This window comes from Trachymyrmex septentrionalis, unplaced genomic scaffold (assembly GCF_001594115.1).
Source record: "Trachymyrmex septentrionalis isolate Tsep2-gDNA-1 unplaced genomic scaffold, Tsep1.0 scaffold11, whole genome shotgun sequence".
Lineage (NCBI taxonomy): Eukaryota > Metazoa > Arthropoda > Insecta > Hymenoptera > Formicidae > Trachymyrmex > Trachymyrmex septentrionalis.
In genome coordinates this window covers 250,441-265,076 of record NW_017304228.1, presented here as the reverse complement: position 1 = coordinate 265,076, position 14,636 = coordinate 250,441, and the positions used below count along the sequence as shown (strand labels likewise).

At 34.5% G+C, this 14,636-nt stretch overlaps 1 protein-coding gene across 4 annotated transcripts in view; it reads left to right on the top strand.

The window, feature by feature from the left end:
• The window catches only part of LOC108750052 (elongation of very long chain fatty acids protein AAEL008004-like), a 60,716-nt gene that overhangs the window by 23,220 nt on the left and 22,860 nt on the right, over window positions 1–14,636 (top strand). For 3 of the 4 annotated variants that reach the window (XM_018489262.1, XM_018489279.1, XM_018489288.1), the window contains exon 1: window positions 1,039–1,465. The exons of the other annotated variant lie outside the window; for it this stretch is intronic. The gene's annotated coding sequence lies outside the window, so the exon portion shown is untranslated. Of the gene's footprint in view, window positions 1–1,038; window positions 1,466–14,636 lie in introns of those variants that run through there. 4 annotated transcript variants of the gene reach the window in all.

Genomic DNA, 14,636 nt, shown 5'->3' with positions numbered 1-14,636 from the left:
ATATATATATAATATATATATATATAATATATATATATACATATATTTATATACAGAATACTCTATGACGAGATGACGAGAAGCTGTGTTAAAATTGCGTACTGATTATTTGCACGACGATAAGTGTCTGACGTGACATAATCTTTCCGGACGTCCGCGGTGCCGTGGTTCATCGCGTTAAGACTGAGCATTCGGATCGAGCTGGTGCAGGCGAATAATCACAAATAGTGAACGTGAATGAATGTAGAAAGAAAGTGTTATCTCTTTGGCGTACTAATTGTAAGACAAAGTTATCCCGAAACTAATTAAGGAAATGTCAGAGACAACGATCAGAGAAATCAGAAAAAAGTCAGGTAATTTTGCAAAATTATCTGGAAAATTAAAATTCTTGGCTTTAAAAAAGTTTAATATTTGTATCATATCTACGCAGTTTTTTGGAATACTGTCAACTTAACAATTAAATGCAAGCAATGTCGATACATTAATAGTAAGTTACATCGTTAAAGTTAAATTAGCTTAATAAAATATTCGACGGTTTGCAAATCAAGAAAGTAAAAAAAAAATCAAAATATTATTAAAAACAACAAGAAAAATCTTGAAATTTTGTCCAGAAGTCAAGAAAAATTTATGGAATTTTAGAGTGAGAATTTGTAGCAACTGCAAGAGATGGGACGTGTTCGTTTCGACACGAATTTAGGCTCGTTCGTGCTCACAGCACGTCGAATTGACTGCGTTCGTTTGCGTTCGTTCGCACTTCTTAGTCCGACTCCGCCTTTTAAGTATCATCGTCTGGTCGTCGCGCTGACGTCATGTGGCGAACGCCGCGGTAACGTCAGGAGTCGTATGCAGGTGAACCATAATCTCGACGTGCACGACGAGATCCGGAGAACGCGAGCGGGAAGGAGGGAAACAGAAGGAGAGAGAGAGAGAGAGAGAGAGAGAGAGGAGAGAGAGAGAGAGAGAGAGAGAGAAAGAGAGGCAGGAGAAGGGACCAATATGGCGAATCGGTTAAAAGCTATGCATCGGCGTTACGTCCACCAGTTCGCGAGTTGGCACGACGGTGGTGCATTCGTCGCTTCGATATCGACACGGTCGATAACGCTCTTATTTTCCTTTCTTTTCTTTCCTTTTTTTTTCCCAATTTCTTTTTTTTTTTATCATTGTCTCCTGAAACCTCGTCGAAAAGGAAATCTAACGCCCGCGCGGAGAAGGCCGAAGTAGCGCAGATCTGCGATTTTTCGCGTAGAATTATCGCCGATCATCACCATCGTGCTGATCCCTTTCGGTAAAACGAAAGTTCAGAGAACGATCAAGAGCGACGATCGATCGAGATAGAAGAGAGAAAGAAAAAAAAAGAAGAAGGGAAGAAGATCACTTTCGCTTTCGTCGGAGTGTCACAATTGTAGTGTGTGTTATTTTTGGACGAACGTCGATTAATTGAGACGCAATCAACGTGCGATAATTAGTAAGTATAGTGAGATTTTTTTCTCGATACTATCGACTAATATTAATCCCTTGATGTTAATCCAATTTCATCAACATCTAATGACAATAATAATAAAATTAATGATTTAAATGGTTTTATGAAAATGATAATATAATTAAGATAGATGTATATAAAATTATTGTAATATGATTTTATATATTATTATATCATTACATTGACGAAGAAGTATTAGTGCTAAACAGTTAATATTAGAGATAAATTATATCATAATAATAATGAAATAATATAACTATTTATAAAACTAATTGTGTTTTTTATATTAAGTCATACCATAGGAAAGAAAAGTGCATAGGCTTTTCTATGAAGACATTATTTTCTTTGTTGATGAAATTGGACATCAAGAGTTAATGCAATATCGGTGTGTTCAATTTTTGATGATATAGATATCGAGAAAATATTATTTGTCTCTAAATCGAGATACGAACCCGTTGCAATTGTATTGATCTATATGTCTTCGTTATTGATATAGTTAATAAAAAAATTCTATAAAATTGGATTTCAATGCTTGCGAGATCGTAAATTGAATGGAAATATCGAAATAGTTTCGAGCAGAGTGGCTGACTAACGCACGACTGAACGTTTCAATTATTTTCTATTGACCATCGATCAATCACTCGGGCATTGTTCAAGAACCATACAAAATATAGTATATCTTCCTTCCTTTTTTCCTTCCTTACTTACTTCCTTCCTTTCTTCTTACCGCACCTCGTCTCTTATGAATCACGAGTGTGCGATTTAAGTTCGATTCACGTTCCACTCGTTCGCGATAGACTCGTGGGAGCATTTAATGAACGTATTTATAATCGTTAAACCATCCTTATGTATTGAAGGAAGCCTTGAATTAATGCTTCTCGATGCGAGCCGCGTCTCTGCATGCGTTCACTTCGCTGTGCGATTAGCAAGATAGATGGATCGCTTGTACACAACAAGTCAACAGTTCGACGCCGCAAATGCGTCAGCGGGGGATTCCGTATGATTATTACGATCACCACCCGGCGATCTATCCGTAATCGGAAAACTGGAAAGTCAATGACTCTCCTTAGCTTTTTTACGCGCTTTAGCGCGAAACAAATATGTTTTTAAACGCTCGTTAAAGTACTCCCTAATTATTCGCATATCTGCTTCTTTATCTCTTTCTTTTACGCCACGATGATAAGTATACCTTTTAATTGTTGATAATTTTAAACGAAAAAGAAAAAACCGTTGCCAAAGTATTTAAATATATAGCTGTATATTATCTAAAAATAATTGTGTTGGACTATCAGAATTAATTATGTATGCAAGATATTCACACTGGATTTACCAGAATATCAAATTCTTTGCATTAATAATGCTTGAATTTCTTACATAACTATATTAGTCCAACAAAATTATTTTCAGATTTGTACATAATACCTAAATTTTTAGATATTTCAGCAAAAGCCATTTTCGAGCAATATAGCCATCGATTTAAGCTACGAAAGTTTGAATTTTTTCCTGCTCTCTTTCTCTGCCTCTTCTTTTTCGTTTCTCTCTTACACTTTTTTACTCTCTTGTTGTAAGAAACGTACATACTACGTATTAATAAAAACGTGATTGAATCATATTACCGAGTCCATTGATCAGATTACGTCTTCTTTGTTTTCGGCTTTAAATGATACTATTCCGAAATAAGGTAAATACAGCTTTCACAACAAAACCCCGTCACCGCTGTATGTACATCGCGCGCAATTTATATTATATAACATGACGCAACGTACAATAGTGTGGTAAGATTAATTATCGCACGATAAGTGACACGTAACACGCTATGTCTCGAATAGGATGCCATCCATGATCGAAATTCCAGCATTATTCCTCATGACGCACTGTGTTCGCACTAAAAAAAGGAAATTTTTTCCTGCGCTCCTCCCTTTTTGACAAGAATTATGAGATTCGTTCATTTCTCAGCGAGTTGAATTTTTTTTATTATTTAATTTATCATTATCTAAATATTATCGCTTATATGTAACTGAAGAAATTAACACGATTCAGAAAACATTAATTTACTGCTGTAAGTGGCTCGTTCAATGATGAAATAGATTGTCTAGGATAACATTATGAATACAATGTTGTTTTACCTTGTTCTAATTTTTTCACTGTACAGATGTCATTAAATCTATGAAAAAAATATGAAATCGCGTGAAGACTTGTTCGAATAATAATTAATTATACGATATATTATGACATGGTAATTGCGTCTGTACGTATTATTAAATTCTAATGACGCGCCGTTGTCTAATATTACGATTTGTTGTTGTTCGAAACACAATTAATTTCATAGGTTAGCAATTTTCAATCTCAATAACATATATTATTTGCGATAAAAAATGTTCCTATGATGATTTTACGTTTCTTCTTTTCTGGCGAAAATTATGAGATTTAATTTTCAGCGTCGAATTCTTTAATTCCTTCAGATCTGATTTTATTGGAACCATGTTAAAAAAGAATTTTTTAATTCAATTCAAGGGCACTTTAATAATTTACACTAAACAATTAATTTTTTCAAAATTTTGACTATTTTTCAACATACATTATTTTCAATATACATTACAATGTACATTTAATCTCAGATGACATCAATAAGATTAAATAATTTCAATATAATGTTTTCAAATTTGGTGTACATTAATGTGTATACAGGGTCTGAAGAAGTTGAGAGTAAAGGGAAAAAAAGATTTATGATTATTTATTTTTAGCATATTTTGTTTAATTTATGCGTGCTACGAGGAATAAAACATCATCATCGCGAAATATTTTGCAGACACAAAAAACACATAAATAAGGCATAGTCAGCGAGAAAACCTTGTTCAATGGAATGTACATATCGGTAGGTATTTGCCTTACAGTGGAGAACGATGTGTAATTTTCTTTTAGCTTCCGCGAGCGTGAAATAGTTTTTTCAAGGATTTTATTTATGATTAGCTATATATCGACAATTGTGTAACCTCTACCTAAGTAATTAGTGTTTGTTCTTGTGCTTCAAGAAATTCATTTTATCGACAAATCGTATTACACGATCGATTTCGATATGTCTGTACCTACTTAATTGTGTTATAATATGCATATATTCAATGTATGTATATATTAATTATATTAATATATATATTAATATTATATATTAATTTATTAATTGTTTAAGTATTCAACATAAATATTTTAATTGACTTTTTGTTGGATTTACTTATTTCGATTTTTGTTACATTTTCGCCAAATAACTCGTTCACTTTCATGGGATATCAAATTGGTTGAACTAACTGATGTAATCTATTAAACATAATCAAATATTTCTACATATTTCTTTAATTCTAATTTATACATTATGTTTATGTATTAATACATAATCTAATTTTAATACATTGTTCTAACTTTCAAAATGCGAGGAACTTGGTAAATCGATATCACGTGACACTTTTAATTTATTATTACAAATAATTAATGTTAATTCCAAAGGCAAAAACAAGAGCATAAAAAATTACTTCGTAATTACTGATAATTACCCGTAATTACTGGTAAAACAGAATTGATGTACTATTGATAAATTAGTATCTAATTCTCGGATCTTTAATTTTAATTTTCAATTTACTATTCATCTAATTTCCATCCTAATTATATATATATGTGTGTGTGTGTGTGTGTGTGCGTGTGTGCGTGTGTGCGTGCGTGCGTGCGTGTGTGTGCGTGTGCGCGCGCGCGCGCGCGCGCGCGTGTGTATGTGTGTGTGATGTAAAGTAACTTTATCCAATATGGCCTATTAAGAATTGCGATTTTTACAGCATTGAAAACTGACTCTGATGAGTCAGACTTATAAAACATCTCTGAATATTTATTGAAAATATGAGATATTTAATATCTACATGAATGCAATGAAAATTTAACTATCTATGTAATTTTTTATAAACAGCAAGTAGGTCATATTTGGTGCAGTTACCTTATTATAGGAATTTTAAGGAGCCTGTATGTAGTACACTCTTAGAATTTTTCTGTCGCGCATATAAATTTAAATTTTCACCTACGAAGGAAGTTGACTTTTTTTTTTAATTATACGCTTATTAAATTAATAGAGTATTAGAAAGCTATGCAAGCTGTTTTAGATTAATTGCAGACAACTTTCAGGCAAGATACAAATCGGATCGCGAGTCATACGGTCAATTAACATTATTTTATCGTCGTGGTAATATGCAATATACGTTTCTTATGGAATCGTGCGTAAAGTCTAGTGAGCGAAGTAGCCGACCGGTGTGCCGGTTACTGTATACAGTAACGCAATCAGTAAAAGCTGTTGTATAATCCACGCGCGAGAGATGCAAAAAGAACGCGTGCTACGTACTTTTTATAGAATATGAACAAGCGTGTTGGGCGTCACGGAGAACGCGATCGCGATTGACGCGATCTCTAAGTCGAGGCGGTTCCCGGATCGATCGCTCCACTTTACTGTCGTCGATGATGATCGACAAGTGCAATCTTCGCCGCTCGCGAATCTATTCGCGTCAATGGTGACTGAATCGCCGCGTACACGCGGATCTATTCGGCGCGGCTCGTGGCGGCTGACACGTCAACCTATCTGCCTATTACGTGAAACGTGCCGCGTTGCGACACGGCCCCCCCGACAAATTTTCTGACAGAGATCGAAACGAGTCCTGCTTTCTCCCGAATTTTTGAGCGTGCCTCGCCGCGTGCGATCTCACGCGCGGATGTACCCATATTTTTCCTATTTAGCGGAATCCGCGATCTCATGCCTCGCTGACTCGCTGGATCGTCATTAACGTCGCGTCGGTTTCATTAATAAATGAAAGTCGCGTGGCTTAGCGGTGTATATTATCCACCTGCCAAGGCCGAATTGCCGGAACGTCCGTTCTCTCATGTCGCGCGCGTTCGCGAGTCGACGGCCGTATCAGTTATACTTTACCACGCTCTCATTACGCATGAAGCTACTCGTGTCGTTGAATGTTTACCAATCTGGCGACCGTATCGTTCACGCCTTCACGGAAAAATCGTCACGCTTGAAGGCGTTAATCTTGAGATAAGCGAATTTTAATCGATATCGGTGTACTACGGTATATTGAGAGAAAAATATACTAAATTTTAATAAATAATTGCTTGAATTATAGTACTAATAAGGTAAAAGTCCCAGTAACCGTACATGTACCTATATTTGGATACTTACACACAAGATTCATTATTATTGATCTTAAATGCTTTTTTTGTTACAATATTATGATTTAATTGTATTTAAAGAGAATTATTTTAAAAAGCATTTGAAATTAATTAAAATATAAACAAATAGATATATATATAAAGTTTTGTGTAAATATCCAGGCATATGTAGAGGTACATGTTACTAGGACATTTATCTTGTAACATTTATTTACGGAAAATAAATATTTGCTAAATAATAATAGTTAAATCGAATGATTCTTGTACCAAATAAATGTATGTTTACATTTACTAAATAACTAGTATTGTTCAAACAAACATTTATTAATTTAAAAATAAAAACATTTAAAATTTAGTACATTTTCCTCTCGTTGTAAGAAATTTCGGTAAGATTTATTGAGTAGTTGAATCGCAATTCCACGAAATTCGTAGGAATTATCCCGCGATTTCTCTGCTACGATGTCTTGTGCATCGGGACATAATAGAACCGATATAGGATTTTATTCGGTGAGGTTCTCGAAAGACTGTTGATAACAGGCTTCGATCATTTTCGTTCGCGGCAGTACATCAACGATGTTGAGGAAGGACTTTAATATGGCGCTTATATAAGGGGATTCTCTCCCTGCTCTCCCTCCGTTTCTTTCTCTCTCTTTCTCTTTCTTTCCACGCGCAGCCATTAATGCGTTACAGCGACTCTCGGCAAGTTACAACTTCATGCAGCTATGCACTTTCCCTGCTCGCTGCAGCTCTGTTGCTGGCGCGGCTGCTGCTCGTTGATCACTGATCGTTCCCGGCGCTATCGATCGCCGATTTGTAGACGAAAAAGAATTGATTGTCCTTGCTAATTTAGATTCGATTTGCCTTCAGCAACGAGAATCCTTCATTCTCTAGGTTGCTATGTAAAAATACGTGGAAATAAAATTTTCGAAGGTCGACTTGTCGAGATCCAGGATCTGCTTTCTCGTCTCGATTATATCATCGACCTTTCGTGATCCGTTCGTTATCTGTGCTAGTGAGATAATCCGATGCAATATCCGCAGGATGTGTTCTCAAATCTACGAGTATTCTCTCTTTTTTGAAGGGGAAGAGAAATTTATTTTTAACTTATTTGAGGTGAACTTTGTAAAAATTATGAAATATCCAGGACTCCTTTCTCTCTCTCTCTCTCTCTCTCTCTCTCTCTCTCTCTCTCTCTCTCTCTCTCTCGAGTTCAATAGACAAATTCGCGGCCGCTCTGTATAACGCAACCGATATAATATAATGATACGTTTTCATTGTAAATAAGCGTGGTGACCGTTTCACTGATCTCTCCATGGTATCGTGACGATCGTTTCATCGAGTGGCGAGAGTACAAGTGAACTTAACGAATGAATTATATAACGGAAGATTAAAATGCCGGTTAATCTATTCCGCATCGGCGGAATTATTCAGCTGACATTATCGAGTTATGGCGATTCCCTACAATTATGATGTTCGCAACAATAGCGGGTGTTACGATACGCTATGTAAACACAAATTGGACGTACGCAATCCGCGCGATTTTTTTTTATCCGTTATGTATATTTTTGTATAACGGTATGCGCGACGAATATTATTCATATATTCATATTATTCATTCAATAGTATTCATCTTGAAATTAAAATAAATTTACTTTGATCATCTAGGCTAATTGCTTTAAAAGAGCTTTGTCTTTTCTACGTATCTTCTACGTAATTTTTACAGCGAGATGTTATTAGAGGAAATTGGAGCATTCTTGAAAGGTCAATCCACGGGAGCAATTAATACTCACGTCCCCATGAAGTCATATTCCGCTAGACGTTTGAATTCAAATCAGATTCTGCAAATTAAAATTCATTCCAAAACTTACTCCATTTAGGTCAGCAATAGACTTAATGGTATTTTATGTATATCTACATGTGTATTTGATTTAATGGACGGCATTGTAAGTTATACTGAGAAAAAATTGCTTATTTGACTCAATTAATTATTTATTTGCCTAAATTAATTTAATTGTCTTTATTTTTTGTTGTTGGAGAATGTATATGTTAAGCTCAAATATAATATAAAAGTAATAAATATAAATGTAGGCTAGAGGAGTCAACGCTGATTATAAACTTACGTGATAATTTTAATAACAAATTAATACAAAAATTAAAATGTTTCAACTCAATTGAGTCATCTCTTCACTCTATACTTTTTAAACTTAACGTTAAACTTAACGTAATTTGAAATTTGCATCGCAAATCAATATCTCCAAATTTCCTGAATGTGGTCGTCATGGAGCAAACGAGCTATATCTCAATATTAGTTAACCTTGTCCAATAAGTTTCAAAGCTAAATGGTTATAAGAGCTCAAGCTGAAATTAAAGAAATTGTTGGAAAAATATGTGCTAAACGTAGAAATCTAACTCATCTTACAAAGTCTAGAATAATCACAATCATTATAATAATAAGTTAATAAATTTTAATTTTAAATTAAGGATGAAGTCAATAATTTTTTTTCTCGTCACACATTAAAATTTAATATGTTTGACTTAATTACATACATTTTTCATTAAAAGAAATAAAGACGTAGTGAATTAATTTAGTTAAATAATTTGTTGTTCTCAGTGCGTAGCAGACAGTCAGAATCAGCTTTTAATGCGTAGCGATATTCTCTTATATCAAAGTTGTCATCAATCAAGTTTTAATATGTAAAAAAATTTACTAAATCCGAAATATACGAGCCAAAACGATACAGAGAAGCGATTTACGTAATCATCAATTGATCTTCGGCGTCTCGGAGTGTGGCAATTCGGAGGCTTACTCCGAAGGCAACGACAACTTTTTACATGGATAATTATCGTCAATTCACTGATGGGCCTTCATAACATGTTTCCTCTAGGTTCTAGAATCAAAGATGCGTGGCTGCAACCTTGTTGTGCAACTTTAGAAGAAATGGCAAAGGCCGTATCTCCCACGGATTATTTATTTCGCTGCCATCACGAACATTAGTTCATTCATAATGGCAAGTTATCTTGACAAAAAGTAGCCGCGGGTTATTCGTGGACTTATCACCCTCATGTCATTCACGTTTTTCTTCGACCGTTGCGTTGCTAAATTTCACAATTAACGATGTTATCCCTAGTCAGCCCGTAGTATTTCTGCGAAATTCGCGAAACACGTCGATTCTTCGCGAAACCGTGTCGTCTCGGCCTTGCCCTGGTCTCGTACGTGCTACACCTTATCGCAGCAACTTCGTTACACGTTGCGTTAATGCGTTGTGCATGCTCGTGATGCGCGACCGAGGACGTTGCAGCCGGTTAATTTCTGACGGAGTGATATTAAAGTGGCGCGCGCGTAATGGAAAAGGCTCTCCTAGTATAAAAGTAGAAGTAACGCCTCTGGATTTCGTGGAATGCATTAATTCCGCAATTTTTTTGCATCATAATTTTCGCTTGAACTCGTTGACAGGGTGTGAAGGAAAAAAGATGATGAAAAGCAATCAAGTTAAGCGCTCGTATTGTGCGTAGTATAGGCAATATTTGCCCGGAAATATGAACTGAAAAGACAAATGTTTGTCAAGTGCATAAATCAGGAGGGTACAACGTTCACGTCTAGCACCGCGGATGTGATTCCACATCAATAGACGAGTTCAAGACGGCAAAGTGGCTAGGTATGTCGCTTACTATCGAGCGATTGAATATGATTGGATCTGTAAGTAACAACTCATTTGCTCGGTGAGCAGGCTTGCCGCTTTGTCAACTTGAACGCGCCCAATGACTTCGAATCTATTTTCGACGTCACCTAGGCTATGCTTGGTCTGCAGATCCGATTGTCGTAATACTCTCTTAAAGTATTCATTTCCAAGATATTTTTCTTGGTAGACGGTATTAAAATGGTAGACGAGCAATCTGTGCTTTATCTAGCTATTATTTATGCATACAATATTAATATATACGTATATTGGTATTATTATTAAGACAAGATCATAAGGCAGGATATATTTATGAGCAATTAAATTTAAAATTATGTAATAATTTCCTGTCTTTCTTTAATCTCCTTGGGATTTCTGCATTAAGATATCAATAGGTTTAGTTAATATATTATATTTTTTGATAACTTTTTTAATTTGCAAATACTAGACGAGCGATTTGTATTTTATCTATTATTTATGCACGTATGCATTTATTCATATTTTCATCGATAATGATTTATTCATCAAACAGGATCTGATAAAAGAACGCTTGAACTTAGAACTTAACTATAATAATTTTCCATCTTTCTTTGATCTCCTTGGAATTCTTGTATTAAGATACTAATAACTGCTTTCTCTGATTTATTTTAATATTCAATATTTAATTTTTTTCACGAGGGCCATTTTTTAATTTGCACGAAGTCCAGATTGATAAATTTGCAAAAAATTGCACTGAATAGAAATAATTGACAAGTAGCTAGTATAAATTATCGATTATGAATCATAAGAAACACTTTCCATGCATAATGAAGTCGTTCGAGGCTGTTGTGCATTATTATATTATTATATGTCACTTGTGCATTGCCATTCTGTTAGTTACATTAAATAAATAGCATCTCGAAACAATACTAATTATTATTATTAATCGAAGATGCATCGAAACAAAATTGATTTATTACAATTGATGATATCTCGAGTGAATTATCTTATGAGATTTATTACGGTTGCAAATGTTATGTGCGAAGCACATATCAATCTGCTATTAAGATACAACATAAAAATTGTATACTTTCTTCGTCATGCATTACATAAAGTGTAATATATGATACACGTGCGTTTCATATATTACACTTTATGTTGACGTATAAGTTATTTTATAACACGATATAAACATTACAGAAGCTTTATATATTAATTCAATGCAATATTTAATACGTATCTAAAAATATTTTTGTAGTCACAAAGTTGCGATTTTTTTTAGCGATAGATTTTTTTATCTTATATAAGATGAGCTGAATATTTCGCATATAATTGATAATATATAACTTTGTTTTTCCATTTGTCTAAAAAAAAAAAAAAAAAAAAACACGAGAAAAATTTTTTTTTCTCGACACTGTATTGCTAGATACGGGACACTCTGTACCTCACACGATACTCTTACATAAATGCGGCGAATTGCGCGTAAAAATCATAGACGGAAAACGACACGGCACTGCTCTGCCGTGAATCGTCGAAGTGAATCTTCGGTCCGATCGGCACTAAGCAAGTCGCTGTCCAAGGTTTATGCAATTAACGAGCTCCGCGATCGAAGGTATGCGTGACCCCGAGCATGGTTACGTCGGAAAGAAAGAAAGCTCAACCTTGAGTCCTTGAGACTTTGGTTGCAGTAGTTAAAATTGCAATTGAAGAGTCGTGCCAAGTCTCGCTTATGCTCGTTTCCACTAATTAATTAATGCCTGTTTCTGTCAATGTAGATTAACTTTAAATCTCGGTTCAATTTACTCTTCATCTTTTTCTTATTCTTATTGGTTAAAACTACAAAAAGATGAGGAATAAGTGGAACCACTCTGAGAAAAATATTCTAATTGAACAAAAAGAGTACAAACGAAACATTCTGATCATATAAATAAGAATTCTATGTAATAGTTATCGTAATTGAATTTCTCGGGTTATCCCGAGTTTGTACTTTTCTGATTGAATCTATCAGAATTCCAATTAATACAATGAAACTTTTCCAGTCCGAGATTGAAATTATAATTTACTTGTGATGGAAACGGGTATTAATTTGAATTGATGAACGATATTTGATCTCTCGTACATCTTACTCATCGCGTGTAATCATTAATCAATTATTTTAATGTTTGGATAATTTCTGATGATAGTTGAAAGAGATGTAACTTATCATCGCGATCGATGATATACTCTGCTTTTTTTGCGTCAGATACTTTGACTTATCACTTCGACTTATCATTTCTTTATTAATTAGTTTATACAAACGATTGCAGTCTCTTTGCACAGCTTTTACGAAACGACTCTCTCTCGGCGCTTATCAAAAATTTGGTTTCTCTCGAGCGTGATCAAGTGGACAATTATAATAATCATACAACGGTTAATTAAGGCAACAGTCTCGCGGCACGCACTCTTTCAATGATTTCACATGTGTTTGTACTTTTGTTACGTGCCGTGATAATTTTGACGGTGAGACACGTTGATCAGCGAGAAAGGAAGCAACGCCGAAATGCCAGTCATCCGTAGATACGTGTCATCTCGACGATTTCTAGTAATAACAAGAGAGATCACATACACTCGGCAAAATTCATCTTTTTCCTATCTTCAACTTTGATTGTATAAGAAAATCATACGGAAGATTATACACATGCACTGTATATTTTTGTAGTTCTTTAATGTCGGGAACGATCATCAACTGCAATCAATGTTGTCGATAGAATTGAATATGATTAAAATTATCTCCTTTTTACCTTGTTATTGATCACTTGAGTGATCGATTCTGAATTTCATTTTGTTCTTATTTAATTTTTTTAAGTAATAGATTAGTATGAAAAGTTTGTTGTCAAATAAAGTTGAAAATTTCAGTAGAATTAAGATTGAATTGCTATGTTATTAGATTTCAATATATTAATTTTTTTATATAGAGAAAATTTTTGATTCTCTTTTATGTTTTTAGTTAAATCTATTTAATCCTCCGCCGGTCAAAATGGGATTTTGAAAGTACAGTCAGTATGAAAATTGTCGAAACGGTCTTTTGATTGTGAAAATAAATTTAAATCTAAAAAAATAAATAAATATAATTTGATTTTTACAATAGTAAAATTGTCAAGGCTCTCACAAGTATAATGCAAGAATTTTTTTAGATTTTTATATAGTCCAAAATAATATAAAAATCCGCTGTGAAGCTCAAAGATTCAGGTTGTTAATGGAAGATGCAAAATTCTACATAGCCAACGAGGATTAACATATCAAAAATTCGTAGAAAAAAAATCGTTATTACATTAGCTAAATAGTTTTCACAGTAAATTAATTTCCACTGAAAAATCTTTCATCATGTAACAATCGAACGTTCGTTATTAGTGCGCCGAAATTCGGAATTCGCCATAGTTTTTCAATTTTCAATCGTTCCGCGACTTTGTTGAAAAACGCGGTGTTCCTCTTTCTTTCCAGCCTCCAGCGTCCTCAGTCAGGGTGAAAGTACGCGATGTTTACACCCTGTCTAAACGGAGGAATACATTGTTGTCGAAGACGTAACCGCGAGATAGTGACGTCGCGATAAAATTCGCGTTACCACGTTCGGCTGTGTTAATCGTTCTCTATCTCGTCTCCGCCTACTTTTCCGGAAATAGATTACGGCGCGCTATCGCACAGCTCGCCACCGCGCCTTTTATTCTTTTACCTCTTTTCTCTCTCTCTCTCTCTCTCTCTCTCTCTCTCTCTCTGTTTTCCTTTTCTTTCTTTTTTCTTTGTCTTACTACGATCTCTTCATCCCGACCGCGGTTATGCAATCGCATCGCGTAATACGAGAATTCGCGACGTGCGTTTGCACTTTCCGTGGATTCCCTGCAGGTAACGATTTGACACCTACCAGCGTTCAAGTATTGACTAATCCTTTCTCTCTTTTTTTTCTCTTTCTAATGTTAATATGCAATTATTCGTGAGGACGATAATTTGCGCGTTAAAACGAAAAATGTTGCGGTTTCATGTCGTCCGGTCTCCGAGATTACGACTCGCTTTCAGCTTCATGCACGCCGATTATCGGCGCTTAAATTGATACGTGAAAATAATAATATTAATGACATAGGATTTACAATAACTGGCAATTATTATTACATTATATTGTATATAATATCATTATGTATCATTTTATTACTATCGTTTTTTAAGTATTTCCAAATTAGTTGTAAAGAATTTAAGAGAATTAATACAAATGTATTTGTAATAAAAGTACGTATTAATTTATATTTTTCCTACAGTATTCTATAGTA